This window comes from Phyllopteryx taeniolatus, chromosome 17 (genome assembly GCF_024500385.1).
Source record: "Phyllopteryx taeniolatus isolate TA_2022b chromosome 17, UOR_Ptae_1.2, whole genome shotgun sequence".
In the NCBI taxonomy this organism is placed as follows: Eukaryota; Metazoa; Chordata; class Actinopteri; order Syngnathiformes; family Syngnathidae; genus Phyllopteryx; species Phyllopteryx taeniolatus.
The window spans coordinates 18842292-18857840 of NC_084518.1; the positions used below are offsets into that span (position 1 = coordinate 18842292).

A 15549-nucleotide genomic window follows, 5' to 3' on the forward strand; every position below is an offset into this window, starting at 1 on the left:
CATTCCGGAGCACTGTGACTTTGTCGAACTCGTGTCGAGATGTTGTGGTCATTAGCTTTTAAGCATGCGCAAACCCACCTGATTGAAGCCCCTTCAATGAAGTGTTGACTGAGTGCAATCCTCAAGTGCCTTTTGATGTGCAGAAGACAAAGTGCCATCTCGTCAGGCGGCATGACCCCCGCCCGCCTCCGTATAGCAGCAGCAGCTCACGACCCGCTTCTCTCATCTGAAAAATATCCCAGAAAAACCCGTCAACAACAAAGGGGATGAGGGAATTGTCAAAGTGTTGCAGCAGGATTGCAGCGCGAACATTTTCTGTCCATCTGTCCGTCCGCCTCACTTTCGTTAAGCTTTGAAAAGGAATATTTATTATAACTCTGTAGGTCCACCGGAATATTAACCATAAATATTGCTGCTTACTGAATCACTTAGTTGTGAAACTCATCTTCGTGTATTTTGTATGTCTGTATTATATTTTTTTGAATGGCCAAGGCACACAGCTGAAGGAGGACAATGTCAATCAATGGGCACCGAAATATGAAATTACGAAATCATTATTTTTACAAGAAACAAAATCGTAGATTTACCCGAATTAAGTTTTAATATTACAGAAGTTGTCACATTCCAAGAAAAAAAAAAAAAAAAAAAAAAAGGTAATATCACGAGTACTTTTGTAATGTTAAAGAAAAAGGTTATAAAATGATGAAAATAAAGTGTTAGGAATATATTCATGTGAAAAAGTTAATTAAAAAGCAAAAACGTTAAAAAAAGTCAGAACGTTACAAAAAAAGCCATACTGTTGTGAGAAAAAAATTAATCTTGTACAAATTCCTTGTGATGTCAAGAGGACAACAACTTATGTCAGGAAAAAAATAAATAAAAATCACAAGGCAAACGTTACTATAATACATTTGCAGTGTTGGAAGAAAAAAAGATGTGATGAGAATAAATTCATTGTTATGATTAAAAAGTAGTAATGAAGTGTATGAGAAAAGTCAGAAGTTGTGATAAAATTCATAAATGAGAAGTCATATCGTTATGACAGAAGTATTGCTTCAAGCAAAATGTCGGGTATTTGGGTTTTCGTAGTGTTGAAAGCAAAAGTGGAGGACTCGAGCATAGTGAAGCAGGGAGGCAAGACCGGAGTTTAGGTTCAATCTCAAGTCTCCAAAACAAAAAGGCAAACAAGGTATGTGGAAGAATCGAAATTAAATAAAAAAAAATAAAAAATAAAAAAGTCCTAAAAAAACAAAAATCAAGACTCAAATTAACAAAAGAACACAGCGAAACAAATCACTCACCACTTCGAACTACAGGGAATCTTGACGTGACGTAAGGCGACAGCAACAACAACAAACAGACTGAAAGAAAGCAAGGAACTAAATACAAACAAACTGACGAGGCAACGACGCACACCTGGACATGACAAGAGTGGCTGGAGGGAGCTGATTGGTTGACACGAAGAACAGGGCGGATGAGAACAGGTGGAAATGAAAACCTAACGAGTTGATAAGTCGTGCACAAAGGACACAGAAAAACATGGCTGAACATGAAACAAAACTAAATCCAGTGGAAACAAAGTCAACAGAAACGCCGATCGTGACACATAAATTGCAGCGTTACGAGAAACACTTGGAATGCGGCGAGAGAAAAAGACAAATGAGCATGAGAAATCGTAAGAAATGTAACAAAAATTGTTACAAGCATACAGTGTAGCGTTTCGAGAAACAGAGGGGGAAAAAAAAAAACAAAGGTAGGAGAAATTGGAGACCAAAGCGCTACATTCTTATTTTGTAACCTTCCATATTATAGTAGCAACAGCTGTTCTACTGGCTGAATGTTTCTCTCCACTAAAAACAAAGTGACGCGTCTTCCCTCCATTGCCTTTCCCGCAGCACCTCTCGGGGAAGTCGATGACTGGCTGTTTGACCTCGATAGCGAAGCGGCGCTGACCGATAAATCGTCGGGAGCAATGGCGCTTTGCCTTCGCCGGGCCAGATAACGGCTTATGTATGAGGTGGGATGCTTTCGCCTCGGCCGACGGAGACCATCTCGCTCGCGTGACTTGACGTGAATGATAATGACCGGTGAGTTGCGGCGCCGAACTGTCATTTGCACTGTCGCCTTCAGGGACTTTTGGAATTTACTTTCCATTCGATTACCTTTTGTTTTGCCTTCCCTTGTGAAAGTTTAAAAAAAAAAAAAAAAAAGATACAAAATCAGCCCCTGACACCAGTTTCACAGATCAATATGAAATTGGGTGGATACGTCTAGCATATCAGAACGCACCAGAAAAGTCTCAAGGATCAATGACTGAAATTTAACAGGAAGTCATCCATTTTGGTTTGAAGCAGGCATTTTTGGAAAAAAAAATTACGGGACTCGTATTTGGGTGAACTCCAAATGAATTGCATTTTGGGGGTCTCAAAAGGCCGAAAGGTTCAGCAAAGTTTGGAAGTGCGGGTTTGCTGGTGAAAATGTTTGTATGGAACCAAAGTCACACGGTTGGAAAGTTCGGAAAAAATAAAATAATCACCCCCACCACCCACCGGTTCGAAAATTGGGTAGACGTCCTCTTAAGAAAAAGTCTCAAAGGGAAATGCCCGAAATTAAACAGGAAATCGGCCGTTTTAGTTTGAACTAGCCGTCCTTCGACAAATCCCGACAGAGGAATTCACTCATTAAGTATTCTCAGATTTGTTATTAACTTACTTATTGTATTTTTGGAGTGAACAACAATGTTTTGATCTTCTGTTTGTGTCCCTTGCTGTATTCTCCGTTTGTGTGACAAATTTCCAGTGGGGGAGGGCAGCATCCATCCATCATCTTAGCTTCGCTGACAGTTGAGAAGAAGAGTGACACACTCCCATAACTGTGTCATGTTACGCCCGAAGGCGATAGGACACAGACGTGTCATCCTTTTATAGCCGCGGCTACCTTCGTATGATTCTAGCGCTATGGTGTTCGATGCAATGACGGAGGCGTTTTATTGGACGGCGCGAGTAATGAGGCCTAATTGAAGGATGACACCTCCGAGGAAAGGAGGTGTTCGATTGTTTGCTCGTCCGAGTGCTCACGGTCAAACCGGATGATCGGGCGCCTCTAAAGTAACGTTTTCCGGAGATTCCTTTGAAACGATCGTCCGCCGCTATAAACGCACCTTCAGCGTCTGCCTGCATTTATTTGACGGCAGTGAAATTTCCAGATGAAGGGAAGGTTGGGCTTGCAAAACAAGGACAGACTATTTAATCCTGAAGCGTCTTCGAGGGGGAATCAAGGAAATAAGTCTGGATTTGAATGATTTCTGATAGACTTTAAAACATGAGTAGTGAAATTGAGCTCAAAAAAAGTTCTCCAGTAAACCCCAGGTTATATCGCGGTTAACCAATTGTGCTCCAATATATGTTTTTAGTTTTGCCCTTAGCCTATATTGCAAAGCAAAAAAGTATTTGGGGGAATATAAGAATATTTTACTGAATGTCATTTACAAGCTTAATCACCTAGTGCAGGAAGACGAACAATTTTACAGTGTGCTTTTATTCCAAACATATATTTTCTTGTCACATCTTATTAACATTGTTGCCTCAAGCCCATTACTCATGCAGCAGTTACATTATGAACTGAAGCCTCTATTAAAAGGACTTTAGCTACCTTATCTTTTGCGCTAAATTAGAGGAGGCTAAATTGTTCCGTGACGGGACATTTCGCTTCGCTTTACCGATCGCTTGCCGTGTCCTCGCCTGCCTTCATCGCCGCCAGATTCATGAGGAACATAGCGCGCAGAGGAAACGTTTAATCCGTGATGACAGGCGGGAAGACGCATCGGTCCATCTGCTCTCGTGGAGTTATTGGATCTCTACTTTTGCTGCCAGTACGGTTCACACACAAGTGGTTTGGTCAAGCTCTGACTAAAAAAAGGTCAAAATGACCCGAATAGGGTCGCTTCAAGAATCCAGAGAATCTTGCCCATTTTTAGCCATGACTTTTTGTGTGGGTCGACTCGTGATAGACTTCACTGCCGAATTTCCTGATGCTAAAGGAAACTGGCTTCAGGGGCTGAATCTTTGAAAAAATTCCCGGTGTGCACTCCTGAACTGGAAAGAACCTAAAGATTGCTGCTTCGAACCAAAGGGGCCGACATCCATTTTTTTTTTCTGGGCATGACTTCTTAAGACTTTTTTTGTAGGGCTACTCATGATAGACGTGTCTACCAAAAGTCAAGTTTCTGCGTGAAAGTTTTTGAATTATTTTTTTTTAATTCTATCATTATGGTACAGACCCAAAAACGACGAAAATGACCCAAACATGGCTGCTTCAAACCAAAATGGCAGCCTTCTTGTGTCTTTGCAGGCATGGCATCTTGAGACTTTTTTGTGGCTCTACTCATGATAAGACAAAGTTCTGGGGCGCACGTCGCTACTGACCTGGAATTGGCCCAAGTGACCCAAAAAGTGCCCACTTTAAACCAAAATGGTTTCACGTTGCTAGGTAAAACTGGCTTTGTGGGCTGAATTTTCAAACAGTAATGAGCCGAAGTCCTCAAACAGAGACCATATGCCAGGATCTTGGGAAGTGTATTATTGAAACTAATGATGCATGCAGAACCAGTTTCGACTCCAAACCCTGATTGTGAAGCCATTTAATTGCTGTTGATGAACATGATTCAGCAACTTTGTAACAAATCAAAAGTGATTGACTTTGATTTAGTCAGTTTTTGGTCGTGTTTCATACTATACTAGATTATAGTGACCAGGGAGTACAACTAAATATGTTGTGTAAACTGTGCATAACTGAACTATTATTCATGCTTTTTTTTTTTTTTTTTTGTCCGATCGTGAAGTAACCTACATAGTACCGTGGTCCAACAACTCTTTTCATGACAATTAATTCTGATTTGCGTCAGTGCGACTGTCGCTGCCGAGAACAATTTTTCATTACGTTGGAACTAATGTTTGAATTATTCACTGGCGAAAGGCCTGCATTGAAAATGAGAAGATGAACAAGAAGGGAGGTCGTTCAAAGGCTAGACGGGCCATCATAATTCAACGTGGTCCAATTTCAAACAAAAAAAAGAATGTTTCATTTGTCAGTGGAGTCATTTCTCATCGCAAGCCATTACTGAGAGGCGGCATGGGCTAATTGAAAGTTCAGGGAAATTGCAGCATGGTTACGTGTCCGCGGTGAAAAACAATAAAGATAAAGGTAACGTTGAGGTTCTTGTTACATTGATAAGAGATTTGATCTTGTTGAAAATGACTTCCCACCATGCGTCTCGTGTACATCTCAGTCAGCATTAAACCATTGTCTAACTTTGATGCCACGCTCTGCCCACATTAGATTGCATAGGGGGAAAAAGCTTGGAGCGTCGGTCAATGGGCAATGATATCTGCTATCGTTTGGGGTTCGTTTTGGACGAATTCCCTAGTAGGAGATCATCAAAGTACAAGCCCTGGAATTTGCCCAAAAAGGCTGCTTCAAACCGAAATGACCAAGTTCCTCTTCAAATTCAGGCATGGGTTCTTGAGACCCAATTTTGTATCCATCAGTCAAACTGACACGCGGGCAGAATTTTATTTTTATAACTTTCCTGGGGGTGCTACTGAGTGATTTTGAGGGTGTTGTGCTTGGGACCCCTAAAATACATACCGTTTCATCACGATACAAACGGCTGCAGAAAATGGAGTTTTCGGGCATGTAAAGACTTCCAAAAGGCGATTCCTTGAGAGAATATTAATTATAATATAATATTTTTTTATATTAGTGTTTTGAACTGCTTTAAAATAATGGAATTTGCATTGCAAGTATTTACAGTCAATGTGATATGTGGAGAAGGGCATGTTGACTCACTCATGTAAATGGCGGTACCACAGTGAGTGATTCCTAATATTATGATAAAATCACCAGCGCAGGGATGCATGTAAAAATAGGTGAGTTTTCATTCCGATTCGTTAGGGGGACAATTGGACGAATTCCCTAGTAAGAGTTTGCCAAAGTCCAAGCCAAATTTCCCCCAAAATGCTTGCTTCAAACCAAAATAGCTGACTTGCTTTTCAATTCCCAGCAAAGGTCCTTGAGACTTTTTTGTGCGTCTTGTCATGATAGATGTCTCCGCCCAATTTTGTGTGACTCAGTGAAAGTGGAGCACTACTGAGTTTAGGGGGATCCTGTTCGAGTCCCCTGAAATACTTAAAATTTTCACCAGTATACAGTACATGGACTTTAATGGTTAGTCTTTTAATAAATAATCACGCACACTCAAAAACACACACACACCTACTCACACACAGAGACAGACACGCACGCATCCACACACACACCCGCACACACAATCAATTTATTGGAAATCATTAACGGAAGCCAAAATTATTGGTTGGTCCGCATAATTAAAACCCATTTTAATCGAATTTCCATTTAAGGTATTCCTTGATGAGTGGTCTTTGCTTTGCGGCAAATGTTCGGGTCTCCGTGAACGCTTCACCCACCTCGTGTATGTCAATAAGTGATTTGACCTTCTGCTGAGCAATTAACCTCCACTGTCTGCGCTCCTTTAATGTTTATGACCTCACTTTCCTGGGGGGCTAAAAAACTCACACACATAATAGTGAATTATGAATGTTAATACAAAGGTGTGGGGGGGGGGGGGGGGGGGTGCTTTGACCCGCAATTAGGTGGAGCCAAGTGAACTTTATGCAATTATGCAAGCGTCGATTAGCCTACCACGGCTTTCTGTATCAACAGACGTGAATTAATCTGAAGTGGGGTGGGGGTTGTCGGCTTATGTTAGCATGTGTGAGGACGCCAGATCTCCCTGGCGCCTCGCTAAATCATGCATACATCACAGCGGGACAACAGTGGATGCCTTGCCGCGGTGGTCTCCACAATCAAAACAAACAATGTTTCTGCTCTAATAAATTGGACTAAAAGAACAGAATAATTATAAAAGTGAAAATAAAAAAAAAATGTTTCCATTTTCCCCTTAGCAGAACAGAAAGTGTAATTATCGGAGTTCATAGCTGCTATTATTTACACAAAGATTTTAGAGATGAGCCCATTTGAACTCTGTTGCTAACAAAGGCAGCAGCACCTACAGAGGTAGCATCCCCTAGGAAAGTTTGAAAAATTCAGGCCCCAACATAGGGATAACTGATCGATATGGAATTGGGTGGACATGTCGATCATAACAGGACACACGGAAAAGTCGCAAGGACCTATGTCCGAAATGGAACAGGAAGTCGGCCGTTCTGGTTTGAAACAGGCATTATGAGTGAATTCCTTTCAACTTCTCCAAGGGCTTGCTGTTTTTCCATTATTTCCTATCGTAAGCAAAAATGAAAAATAAGAACACAAAAGACCTTTGCTATTGTTATTTCAAATGTCCCAGACACAATATCGGCACTACCGAGTGTCATTTGAATGAATGAATCGAGCCATGCTGCTCAACCTTGCCGGCTTGTTTTGTTTTTGGAGTTTTTGTTTGGCTTTAATCATATTTTTCTGCCTCTGAAATGAAAACGTCAAGTGAAGTTAAAAAAAAAAAAAAAAAAAAAAAAAGCGCCCTCCCTGACTCTTCAAATCCCATCTCTCTCCCTTCGTTGATATTTTCTGTATTTTCCCCAACTCAATATAAATATTCGGGGATTCATATTGTTGTTTCCCATTCTATTGCCAAGCCATTTTTTTTTCTATCAACCAGGCAATCTACCCTATTTCATATTCAGTCTGTGCTGCAAAAAAAAAAAAAAAAAAAAAAAAAAAAAACAGGGTAGGATATTTCTATTATAGCTTGCCATGAACAAGAGGGCCACCATTATAACATCATCCCACTCGAAACGTCATGTCAGAGGCCTCGTTACCTCAATTAGGACACTTTAATGCTACAAAACAATAATTCTTGCACAAATTGCAGGTTTCCGTCTCCAAAAGAACATGGCTTTTCTCCCCCGAGGCGCCGCTATCGTCACAGCAAACAGCGTAAATGAGATTGCAGCTGTCAATCAAGACTCTGAAAGGGAGAAATGTGTTAAAATTTCATCCGTGTATCAGAAAACAGGAAATAAAGTGTGACATATTTCTTCAGGCAAAGATGTATGAATACGCCCCAGCTCGTTAAAGGCATTTCCTGTTTTTTGACGGAAATTTATGAGACTCAAGGTAGAGTTCGATTTCATTGGAAACATGATTTTCATTCGGAAACTGCGGAAAACACATTACACCGAAGGCATCGGTCAGAACGAGAAGCGCTAACAAATGAAAAATGTTTATCCATGAGGAGAATGAGGGCAAATACAGCAAAGTGAAGACTGTGGAGACTAATAAACTGACCTGAGCTAACCTTAGCATCTGTGTATCACTGTCATTTTTTTTTTTAGCAATGTATCCTTCTTCTTCCCCCCCCGCCCGTAACTCATACACACTGTATCCCAGAGGAGCTAGAGGGCAAAGTGCAGCAAAGTGGAGACTGCGGGGTCTAATAAACTAAGCTAAACTAACCTCCATATGCATTTTTATCTCTGTCATTTCTAGCAGTATATCCTCAAATGTAACAATCTGTGGGACGAATGATGTTTTATGTTGTCCGTGAACATTTTATCATAGAGAAGCGAGAGGGCAAAGTGGAGTAAAGAGGAGACTGTGGAAGATAACAACACCGAGCTAAAATAACATCAGTACGCATGTTAATCTGTAATCTGTTCTTAAACGTTAAAATCAGAATGATCAATTGTTTTGCATCACTCGTGAACATTCTATCCAAGAGGAGACTGAGGGCAAAGTGCAGCAAAGTGGAGACTATGTTATATACAGTAAGTAGCCAAACTAACATTAGCATGCACATTAAGCTTATCAATCTCAAGCCTTGCATCTTCAAATGTAATAGCGACCAATCTCTCACCCAATTATGTTCGTGGTTACCTGGACACATTTTATCTGAGAGAAGACTGACGGCAAACTGCAGCAAAGTGGAGACTGTGGCTTTTCTGCACTAAGCTAACATTACCATTTATCTCTGTCCATTCTAGCTGTGTATCCTTAATTGTTACAATGGATTTAATGGGTACAGTAAACAGGCCAAATGTTTTTTTTTTTCTTTTTTTTAAAGCGTATCTTTAAACTATCCATATTATACAAGGAACTATCTCGTGATGTAATTCTACAAACCTTTACAAGCTGCTCCATTTTGCCAGCTTCATGAATAGCGATGATAATATCTCCAATCCAGGCCAGGCTGGCTGCAAAGGGGCCGCGATTAAGACGCCTCCGTGCATTAAATTGATAAGCGTCGGAGGACGGACCCTGGCGTCGTTCCCCAAACGGCGTCCCGAGGCTTAGCAAATATGACTTTTTATTTTATTATTTTTTTTATCTCAGGCGGCACGGTGGACGACTGGTTAGAGCGTCTGCCTCACAGTTCTTCAATCCACGTGCCTGCCTGTATGGAGTTGTTCTCCCCCGTGCCTGCGTGGGTTTTCTCCGGGCATTCCGGTTTCCTCCCACATCCCAAAAACATGCATGGTAGGTTAATTGACAACTGTAGATTGCCCGTAAGCGTGAATGTGAGTGCGTACTGTTGTTTGTTTGTATGTGCCCTGCGATTGGCTGGCAACCAGTTCAGGGTGTACCCCGCCTCCTTCCCGATGACAGGTGGGATAGGATCCAGCACGCTCGCGACCCTCGTGAGGAGAAACGGCTCAGAAAATGGATGGATGGATGGATTTTTTTTTTATCTCCCGGGCGTACTCGGTACCGGTACGAATGCAAAAAGAGCCACGACCTCAACGTAAGCCCACAGGAGATATTCATATATTTCTCCTCTGCTGCTGTGCGGAGAGATTAGTTTTTAAAGCTTTGCCTCACGGAGAAAGGGATGCGCATTTGCTAACACTTTGTCGCGAAATCATACACTCATAACGCAAAACAGTCGTATCGCAAATCATCTATCCCCATTGAAATGAATGTAAATGCCATTAATCCATTCCTGCCCCCCCTCCCAAAAAATACAAAATAAAAATAGCACTCTATAATATTGTAGTTCTATCGCACTAACGCATATTAAGTGAAACATATGGTAATGATAGAATGTGAGGAATTAAACAGTTTTTGACACATTTTTTACTTCAATCCAATGCATATTGTGCTGCTCCTTCTGGTGTGCATGCCTTGGCCACCCGGGGGCAGTATAATACAGACAAAGGAGATGTTACCACAAAGCTACTAAAGATGACAATAGCGGGTGTTTAGGCGTCATTCGTGTTTACATATACAGTATTATCTCTCTCGTCTTTGTCACTCTCTCTCTCTCTCTGTCTATATATATATATATATATATATATATATATATATATATATATATATATTTACCTTTTGTCCGAAGACACCAGTCATAAACAAACACAATTTTATCAAATTCGGCTTCAAACTATCATGTCATCAACCCTTACTCATGCTCGTTAGTGCAACATACACTGGAAGTCCGCTAACCTTTTTTCCGGGTTTGGCCATGTGAACATTCTACATATACCAGATAAGCTACAATACCACTCGTCATTTTTTGTAGAGGACGAAGACTATATGTCAGTAAATGTTGTTATATTGTCTGTCTACATGTGTTGCGCCACCATTTGTGCTGAAATATCCCTTGCTTAAAGGGTTCTAGGATTGTGACGACTGATGCTAATCGTTACCGCGGCTAAACGTAAAGGGATAAAGGGACGGACATAGCACAGAGACCTCAAGCTGGAATAAATAATTTAAACGGCTTTCCATAGCGAGGTGTCTCCACCCCTTTTTGCCTCTCATTACCTGCACCAGTGAAGGTCAGCCTGTCGACTGTGCCCAGGCGTAATCATCATCTTTTAGACAAACAGCCCGAATGTGACATTGGAATTAGCCTCACGTTTGGCTACATAACTCTTAATGTCACATTCAAGCCTTAAATTGCCAAAGAGCCCCTGGATGCTTTACACTTCGACTAGAGAGACCTCAGCTACGGCTACCATTCAAAATCAATAAGGTTCTCGGAGTCAATAATTAAATACACCGGTGCGTTGACTTACGACTTTAATTCGATCCTTGACCAAGGTCATAGATTCGTAACACAATTTATTCAAATTTCATTTCAGCTCAATTTTCCCCATTGAAAGGGGGTTTTAATGAAGAAAAATCACACTTTGTTTAAAAACCTTATAAAATAGGCCAAAAGAGAGTGTAAAGAAATAAACGTCTTTAATGAATTGCAGTTACAGTACGTGTTGATGTGTGGCTTTAGGGGGCGTGGCCTCGTGAGTGACGTCATCAGCTGGAGCAGAGTAGTTCGCTGTGAGCGTCTGAGCGTGAGTTGAGGCTTACAGCAGCGCCTTGCGAGTGTTCTCATTTTTAATTTGTGTGTTTGTTCCATTTAATAAACGGCTGACATTTGTTTGTCATTAGAGTTGTGTCGAAAGTTGAATTTCACAGACAAGCAAGCCTCTTTTCCACGCCCACCTGTTGTGTACTTGACGAAAAAATTGGTCGGTGGCAGTAAGTATTTGAATATTTTTCTCACTTCCCCCTAAAGTCCCTAGAATTCAGCCGAAACTCAAATTTTGGCTCACGCTCAAAAAACCTTGTTGGGGCACTTGTCGCGGTGGTGGTGTTGTATGGCGGCTGCTGTCGCCCGGCATAACAATGCCGTCATTTTAGCACCGTAAAGGTCACTTGCGCTCAGTCCGCTCTGGCCGATGTTCATCATCCCGAGTAAGCGCGACAGGCAGTCATCACGCCACCGATAGAACTCATCTGGTGTCACATGCATTATTCCGCCGGGCTGGCAGCCAAACGCGCTCTCCGGAGGTGGCTGACGGCCTCCGCAGGTCATCACATGCTATTTGGATGCCCGCTGTACATCACACGCAGGTGATGCTTTTTATGCGCTTGACCGAGTCTCGGTGTCGGTCTGACTGATGCCGACCGGAGCCTACCGAGGCACTCGCACGACGGTCAGGCCCAAGTTTTTACAGTTAGTAATCCAACTTTTCCAGGTATTTACATCCGGATCAAGCGAAAAAATAGTGCTGAATGTCTCCGCTCAGATTCCGATTTGAGTGTTTGCCCATGAAGACTACATCAAATCATGGGTTTGACACGGTCTACAAGTGAAGCTTCGGATTTGGGTTCTGCTCGTGAAATCTACATTTGTACCAGTTAGAGGCGTAACCAACATAAAAACCAGAGAGCTGCATAACAGATGAAAAACTGTCAAGATTCAGATTTTGGCTAGGAAGGCTACATTTAATCGAGTTAGAGGTGTAACCGACATAAAACTGAAGGGCTGTCTACGAGTGAAAAACAATCAATTGTGAAGCTTCGGATTTGGGTTTTACCTACATGAATAAAAGTTAGAAGTTCAACAACTATGGAAACAAGACAGCTGTGTAAGGGTATAAAATGAGCAATTGTGAAGGTTCACATTTGGGGATGTAGCTGCAAAGACTCCATTCATACCAAGATGAAAGAAAACATGAAATCCAACGTTCTCGCTACAGGTAAAAAGAAAAATAATAATAAGAATAATTGTGAAGCTTCAGATTTGGGTTTTGCCTCTGAATACAACATTGATACCAGAGGTGTAACCAACACAAAAAACAGAGTGCACGTCCACAGATGGAAAACTGTCAATTGTGAAATTTGGATTTGGGTTTTGACAGAGAATACTAGATTTGTACCAGTAAGAGGTTTCAGTTTTACCCATGAAAACTACTTTCTACACAACTACAATGTTGCGTGCTTCTCTGTTTGAAGGTGTGAAGGCAGAGTTCCCTGCACTGTCTGTCCACGGGCAAGCGCTAGAATGACTAGAAATGTGTTTTAGCTTCCATTTCAAATGTTTATTTCAAAAGATGAACAGTTATTTACACTGCGTACATAGTTGGTCACTTATGGAATCCATTTAGCGTCATATTACCATCATATTTTCAGTGGTAAATGTGTGTTTATAAGACGTAGCGTTCCTTTATATACATATACATATACATATATATATATATATATATATATATATATATATATATATATATACATATATATAATTCTTTTTTTTTCACTTTAATTAAAATAGAAAGACTCAGTTCCTGGGTCACCCTGGACAGGTATTAAGTCTAATGTTAATGAGTGGAAAATGAAATTAAAGTAAGAATATTCTGTCATAACCCGCAAATATAAACAACAGCTGTGTGTTAAAACGAATTCTTCTTTGATGTGGATGTGCCTGATATTCTCTGAACCTTTGGAAAGAGGAGCTTCAGGACGAAAAGCAGAGAAACATAAGTACTGAATCTCAAGACAAAGTTCAGGAGAGACCAATGTTACCAAAAGAAAGAAAGAAAGAGATGAAGTTTTAAATCTTAGATTAGCAGCCTTGGCAAATGGAAAAATGTCATATTTTTTTGTGTTATAAAAGGAGCATTGTACAGGTTATTGGTTACATTCATGGCGGTAAAAAAGTTTTGAATTTTATTTTTTGTTTTCATATATCACAAAAATCTGGCATTTGAACGGGGGTGTGTAGACTTTTTATATGCTCCATATTTTTCGATCATCACCCTTTTCCTCGTGGCAATTGGAAGCGAGTCATTCCTAAAATGTGACAGCCAAGAGTCTGCACGTCTACGGTATCATATGTTGATTTGCTTTCATTTCAAATCCACTCTGGTGCTGCCCGAATACTTGTGGCCCCTAACTGTTCCTCTTGTTATTGTCGCAACTCATGTGGGGGAATCAGTCACACCGTGCTCCGAGAGCGGACCCCTCAATGCATAATAGATGCGAATCTTGCGATATTCGAATACCCCCTTGGTTGGTGCGCGTGTGTGTGTGGAAATTGTCACTCTATCAGAGGATGGGGGCGGGGGTGGGCGAGCGGGCCTCCTCGGGAGAGAAATGCATTATGGATAACGCCACCACCAGTGACTGGGCCTTTGGCTGGAGGACGGTCCTTAAGGGCGACTGACTCTCTTGTTCGGGGCGCATAAAAGATGAATGGGGGCTGATGTAAGGAAATAAGGGGGAATAATAAAGTGGAGGGCGGGATGGATGGCTGCTACGGATGATGAATGTTGGCTTTATATCACGGGACTGACCAAATTCAATGTCGTGTGCCACGACTATGAATAGGAATTACATTTAGTTGACTTTCCAGACAAAAGCTCCCCGTCGAGATTAATTACAATGGTTTGTCCTACTGGCAAACATTTGGCATCATTGCTTTTCTGAAAAGTACAGGAAACGTTTTAAGTCACAACATTCGCAGATGTTAACCATTCTAATATTAAAGGAGCTATAGTTTAATGTTTAATGTTATTATTGTGTGTCTTTATACAGTACAATACTGTTGAGTGCAATTTTTTTCAATGAAAAAATGTTAAACATATTCTTTTGGGTGTTGTTTGGGGGGCTGCATTGTATTATGTATAATTGTATTTCCATTCATTTCAATAGGGAACGATTATTTGAGAGGCATTTTTTGCTATATGTATCTTAAGGCACCACTGTATATTGCATATATGTATATTGTAGCCCACTTTGCCTGTTAGCTACCTCTACTGCCAATGCTACCATGGCTTCCATCCCCATGACAGCCGTGGGCGGAGCTTGGGCACTGCAACCAGGTGTGCGACACCTCGCCGCGAAAATATCAGCCCAGATTGTGAAAAAAAGTGCCTGTGAAGACAATAAAAGTGTTTTTACTCAGGGAGGCAGCACTTCATACATTTGTCAAATTGTGTAAAGGTAGCACTGTACTCAAAAGTTATATTATGAGAAACCTACATGATACTCTTTATTCTCTTTATCGATCCCAGCAAACATTAAAGGAATGTTTCATGCGAGCGTATAATGAAATGACACAGATGGCGACACACATTGTGCAGCGGCCAAATTAGCTGAACGTAATGAAGAAGAATGGTGAAAAAGACGCTAAGTAGCCAAAGAGGCTTTTAGCTTTGTTATTTTTCTTGGTCCAAATTCACTCCTATACATTTATTAGCTGTCATAAACAACATGAATTAAATAGAGTAGAGTATGTACCTGTTTCAACTCATTGCAATGCTAATGGTGGGAAAATGGGCATCAATAAGGAGTACAGTTAAGAAAAAGGCACGGAAACAACAAAGACCGCTAAAGGAAGACAATTTAACATGACATATATCACATCAAAACGTTTACCACTATCAATGTGACCTATAACCTGTACAACTTAATAGGAAAAAAAATGAGAGAGGCAAAGTAAAAATAAACAAAAGCCTACTAGAACATCTGAACTTTATTTGGGGTGAAACAGAGACACTTTAAATGGTGGCAGGTGTGTGCTGAATTCCATTTAACATGAGTTGGAATGTGACAGGTTAATTCTGAACACAGTCACAACGCCAGTTGTAAGAGGGTGTGCGCACTTGTGCAAACACATTAACTCAGTTTATTTTTACTTCCCTTCTCAAAAAGATTTTTTTTTTCACTTAAGTTGTACAGGTCACATTGTTAGCGGACCAAGTTTTTGAAATTACTCATCTTGTTATTTTT

At 40.9% G+C, this 15549-nt stretch overlaps 1 protein-coding gene across 8 annotated transcripts in view; it reads right to left on the reverse strand.

Annotated features, from left to right (window-relative positions):
• Window positions 1-15549, reverse strand: part of sgcd (sarcoglycan, delta (dystrophin-associated glycoprotein)) — a 171815-nt gene that overhangs the window by 125074 nt on the left and 31192 nt on the right. For 6 of the 8 annotated variants that reach the window (XM_061750987.1, XM_061750988.1, XM_061750984.1 and 3 more), the window contains 2 exons: window positions 14569-14691; window positions 79-226 (listed from right to left, as the gene is read on the reverse strand). The gene's annotated coding sequence lies outside the window, so the exon portion shown is untranslated. Of the gene's footprint in view, window positions 1-78; window positions 227-1301; window positions 1392-14568; window positions 14692-15549 lie in introns of those variants that run through there. The other 2 variants (XM_061750985.1, XM_061750989.1) reach the window with 2 other exon arrangements.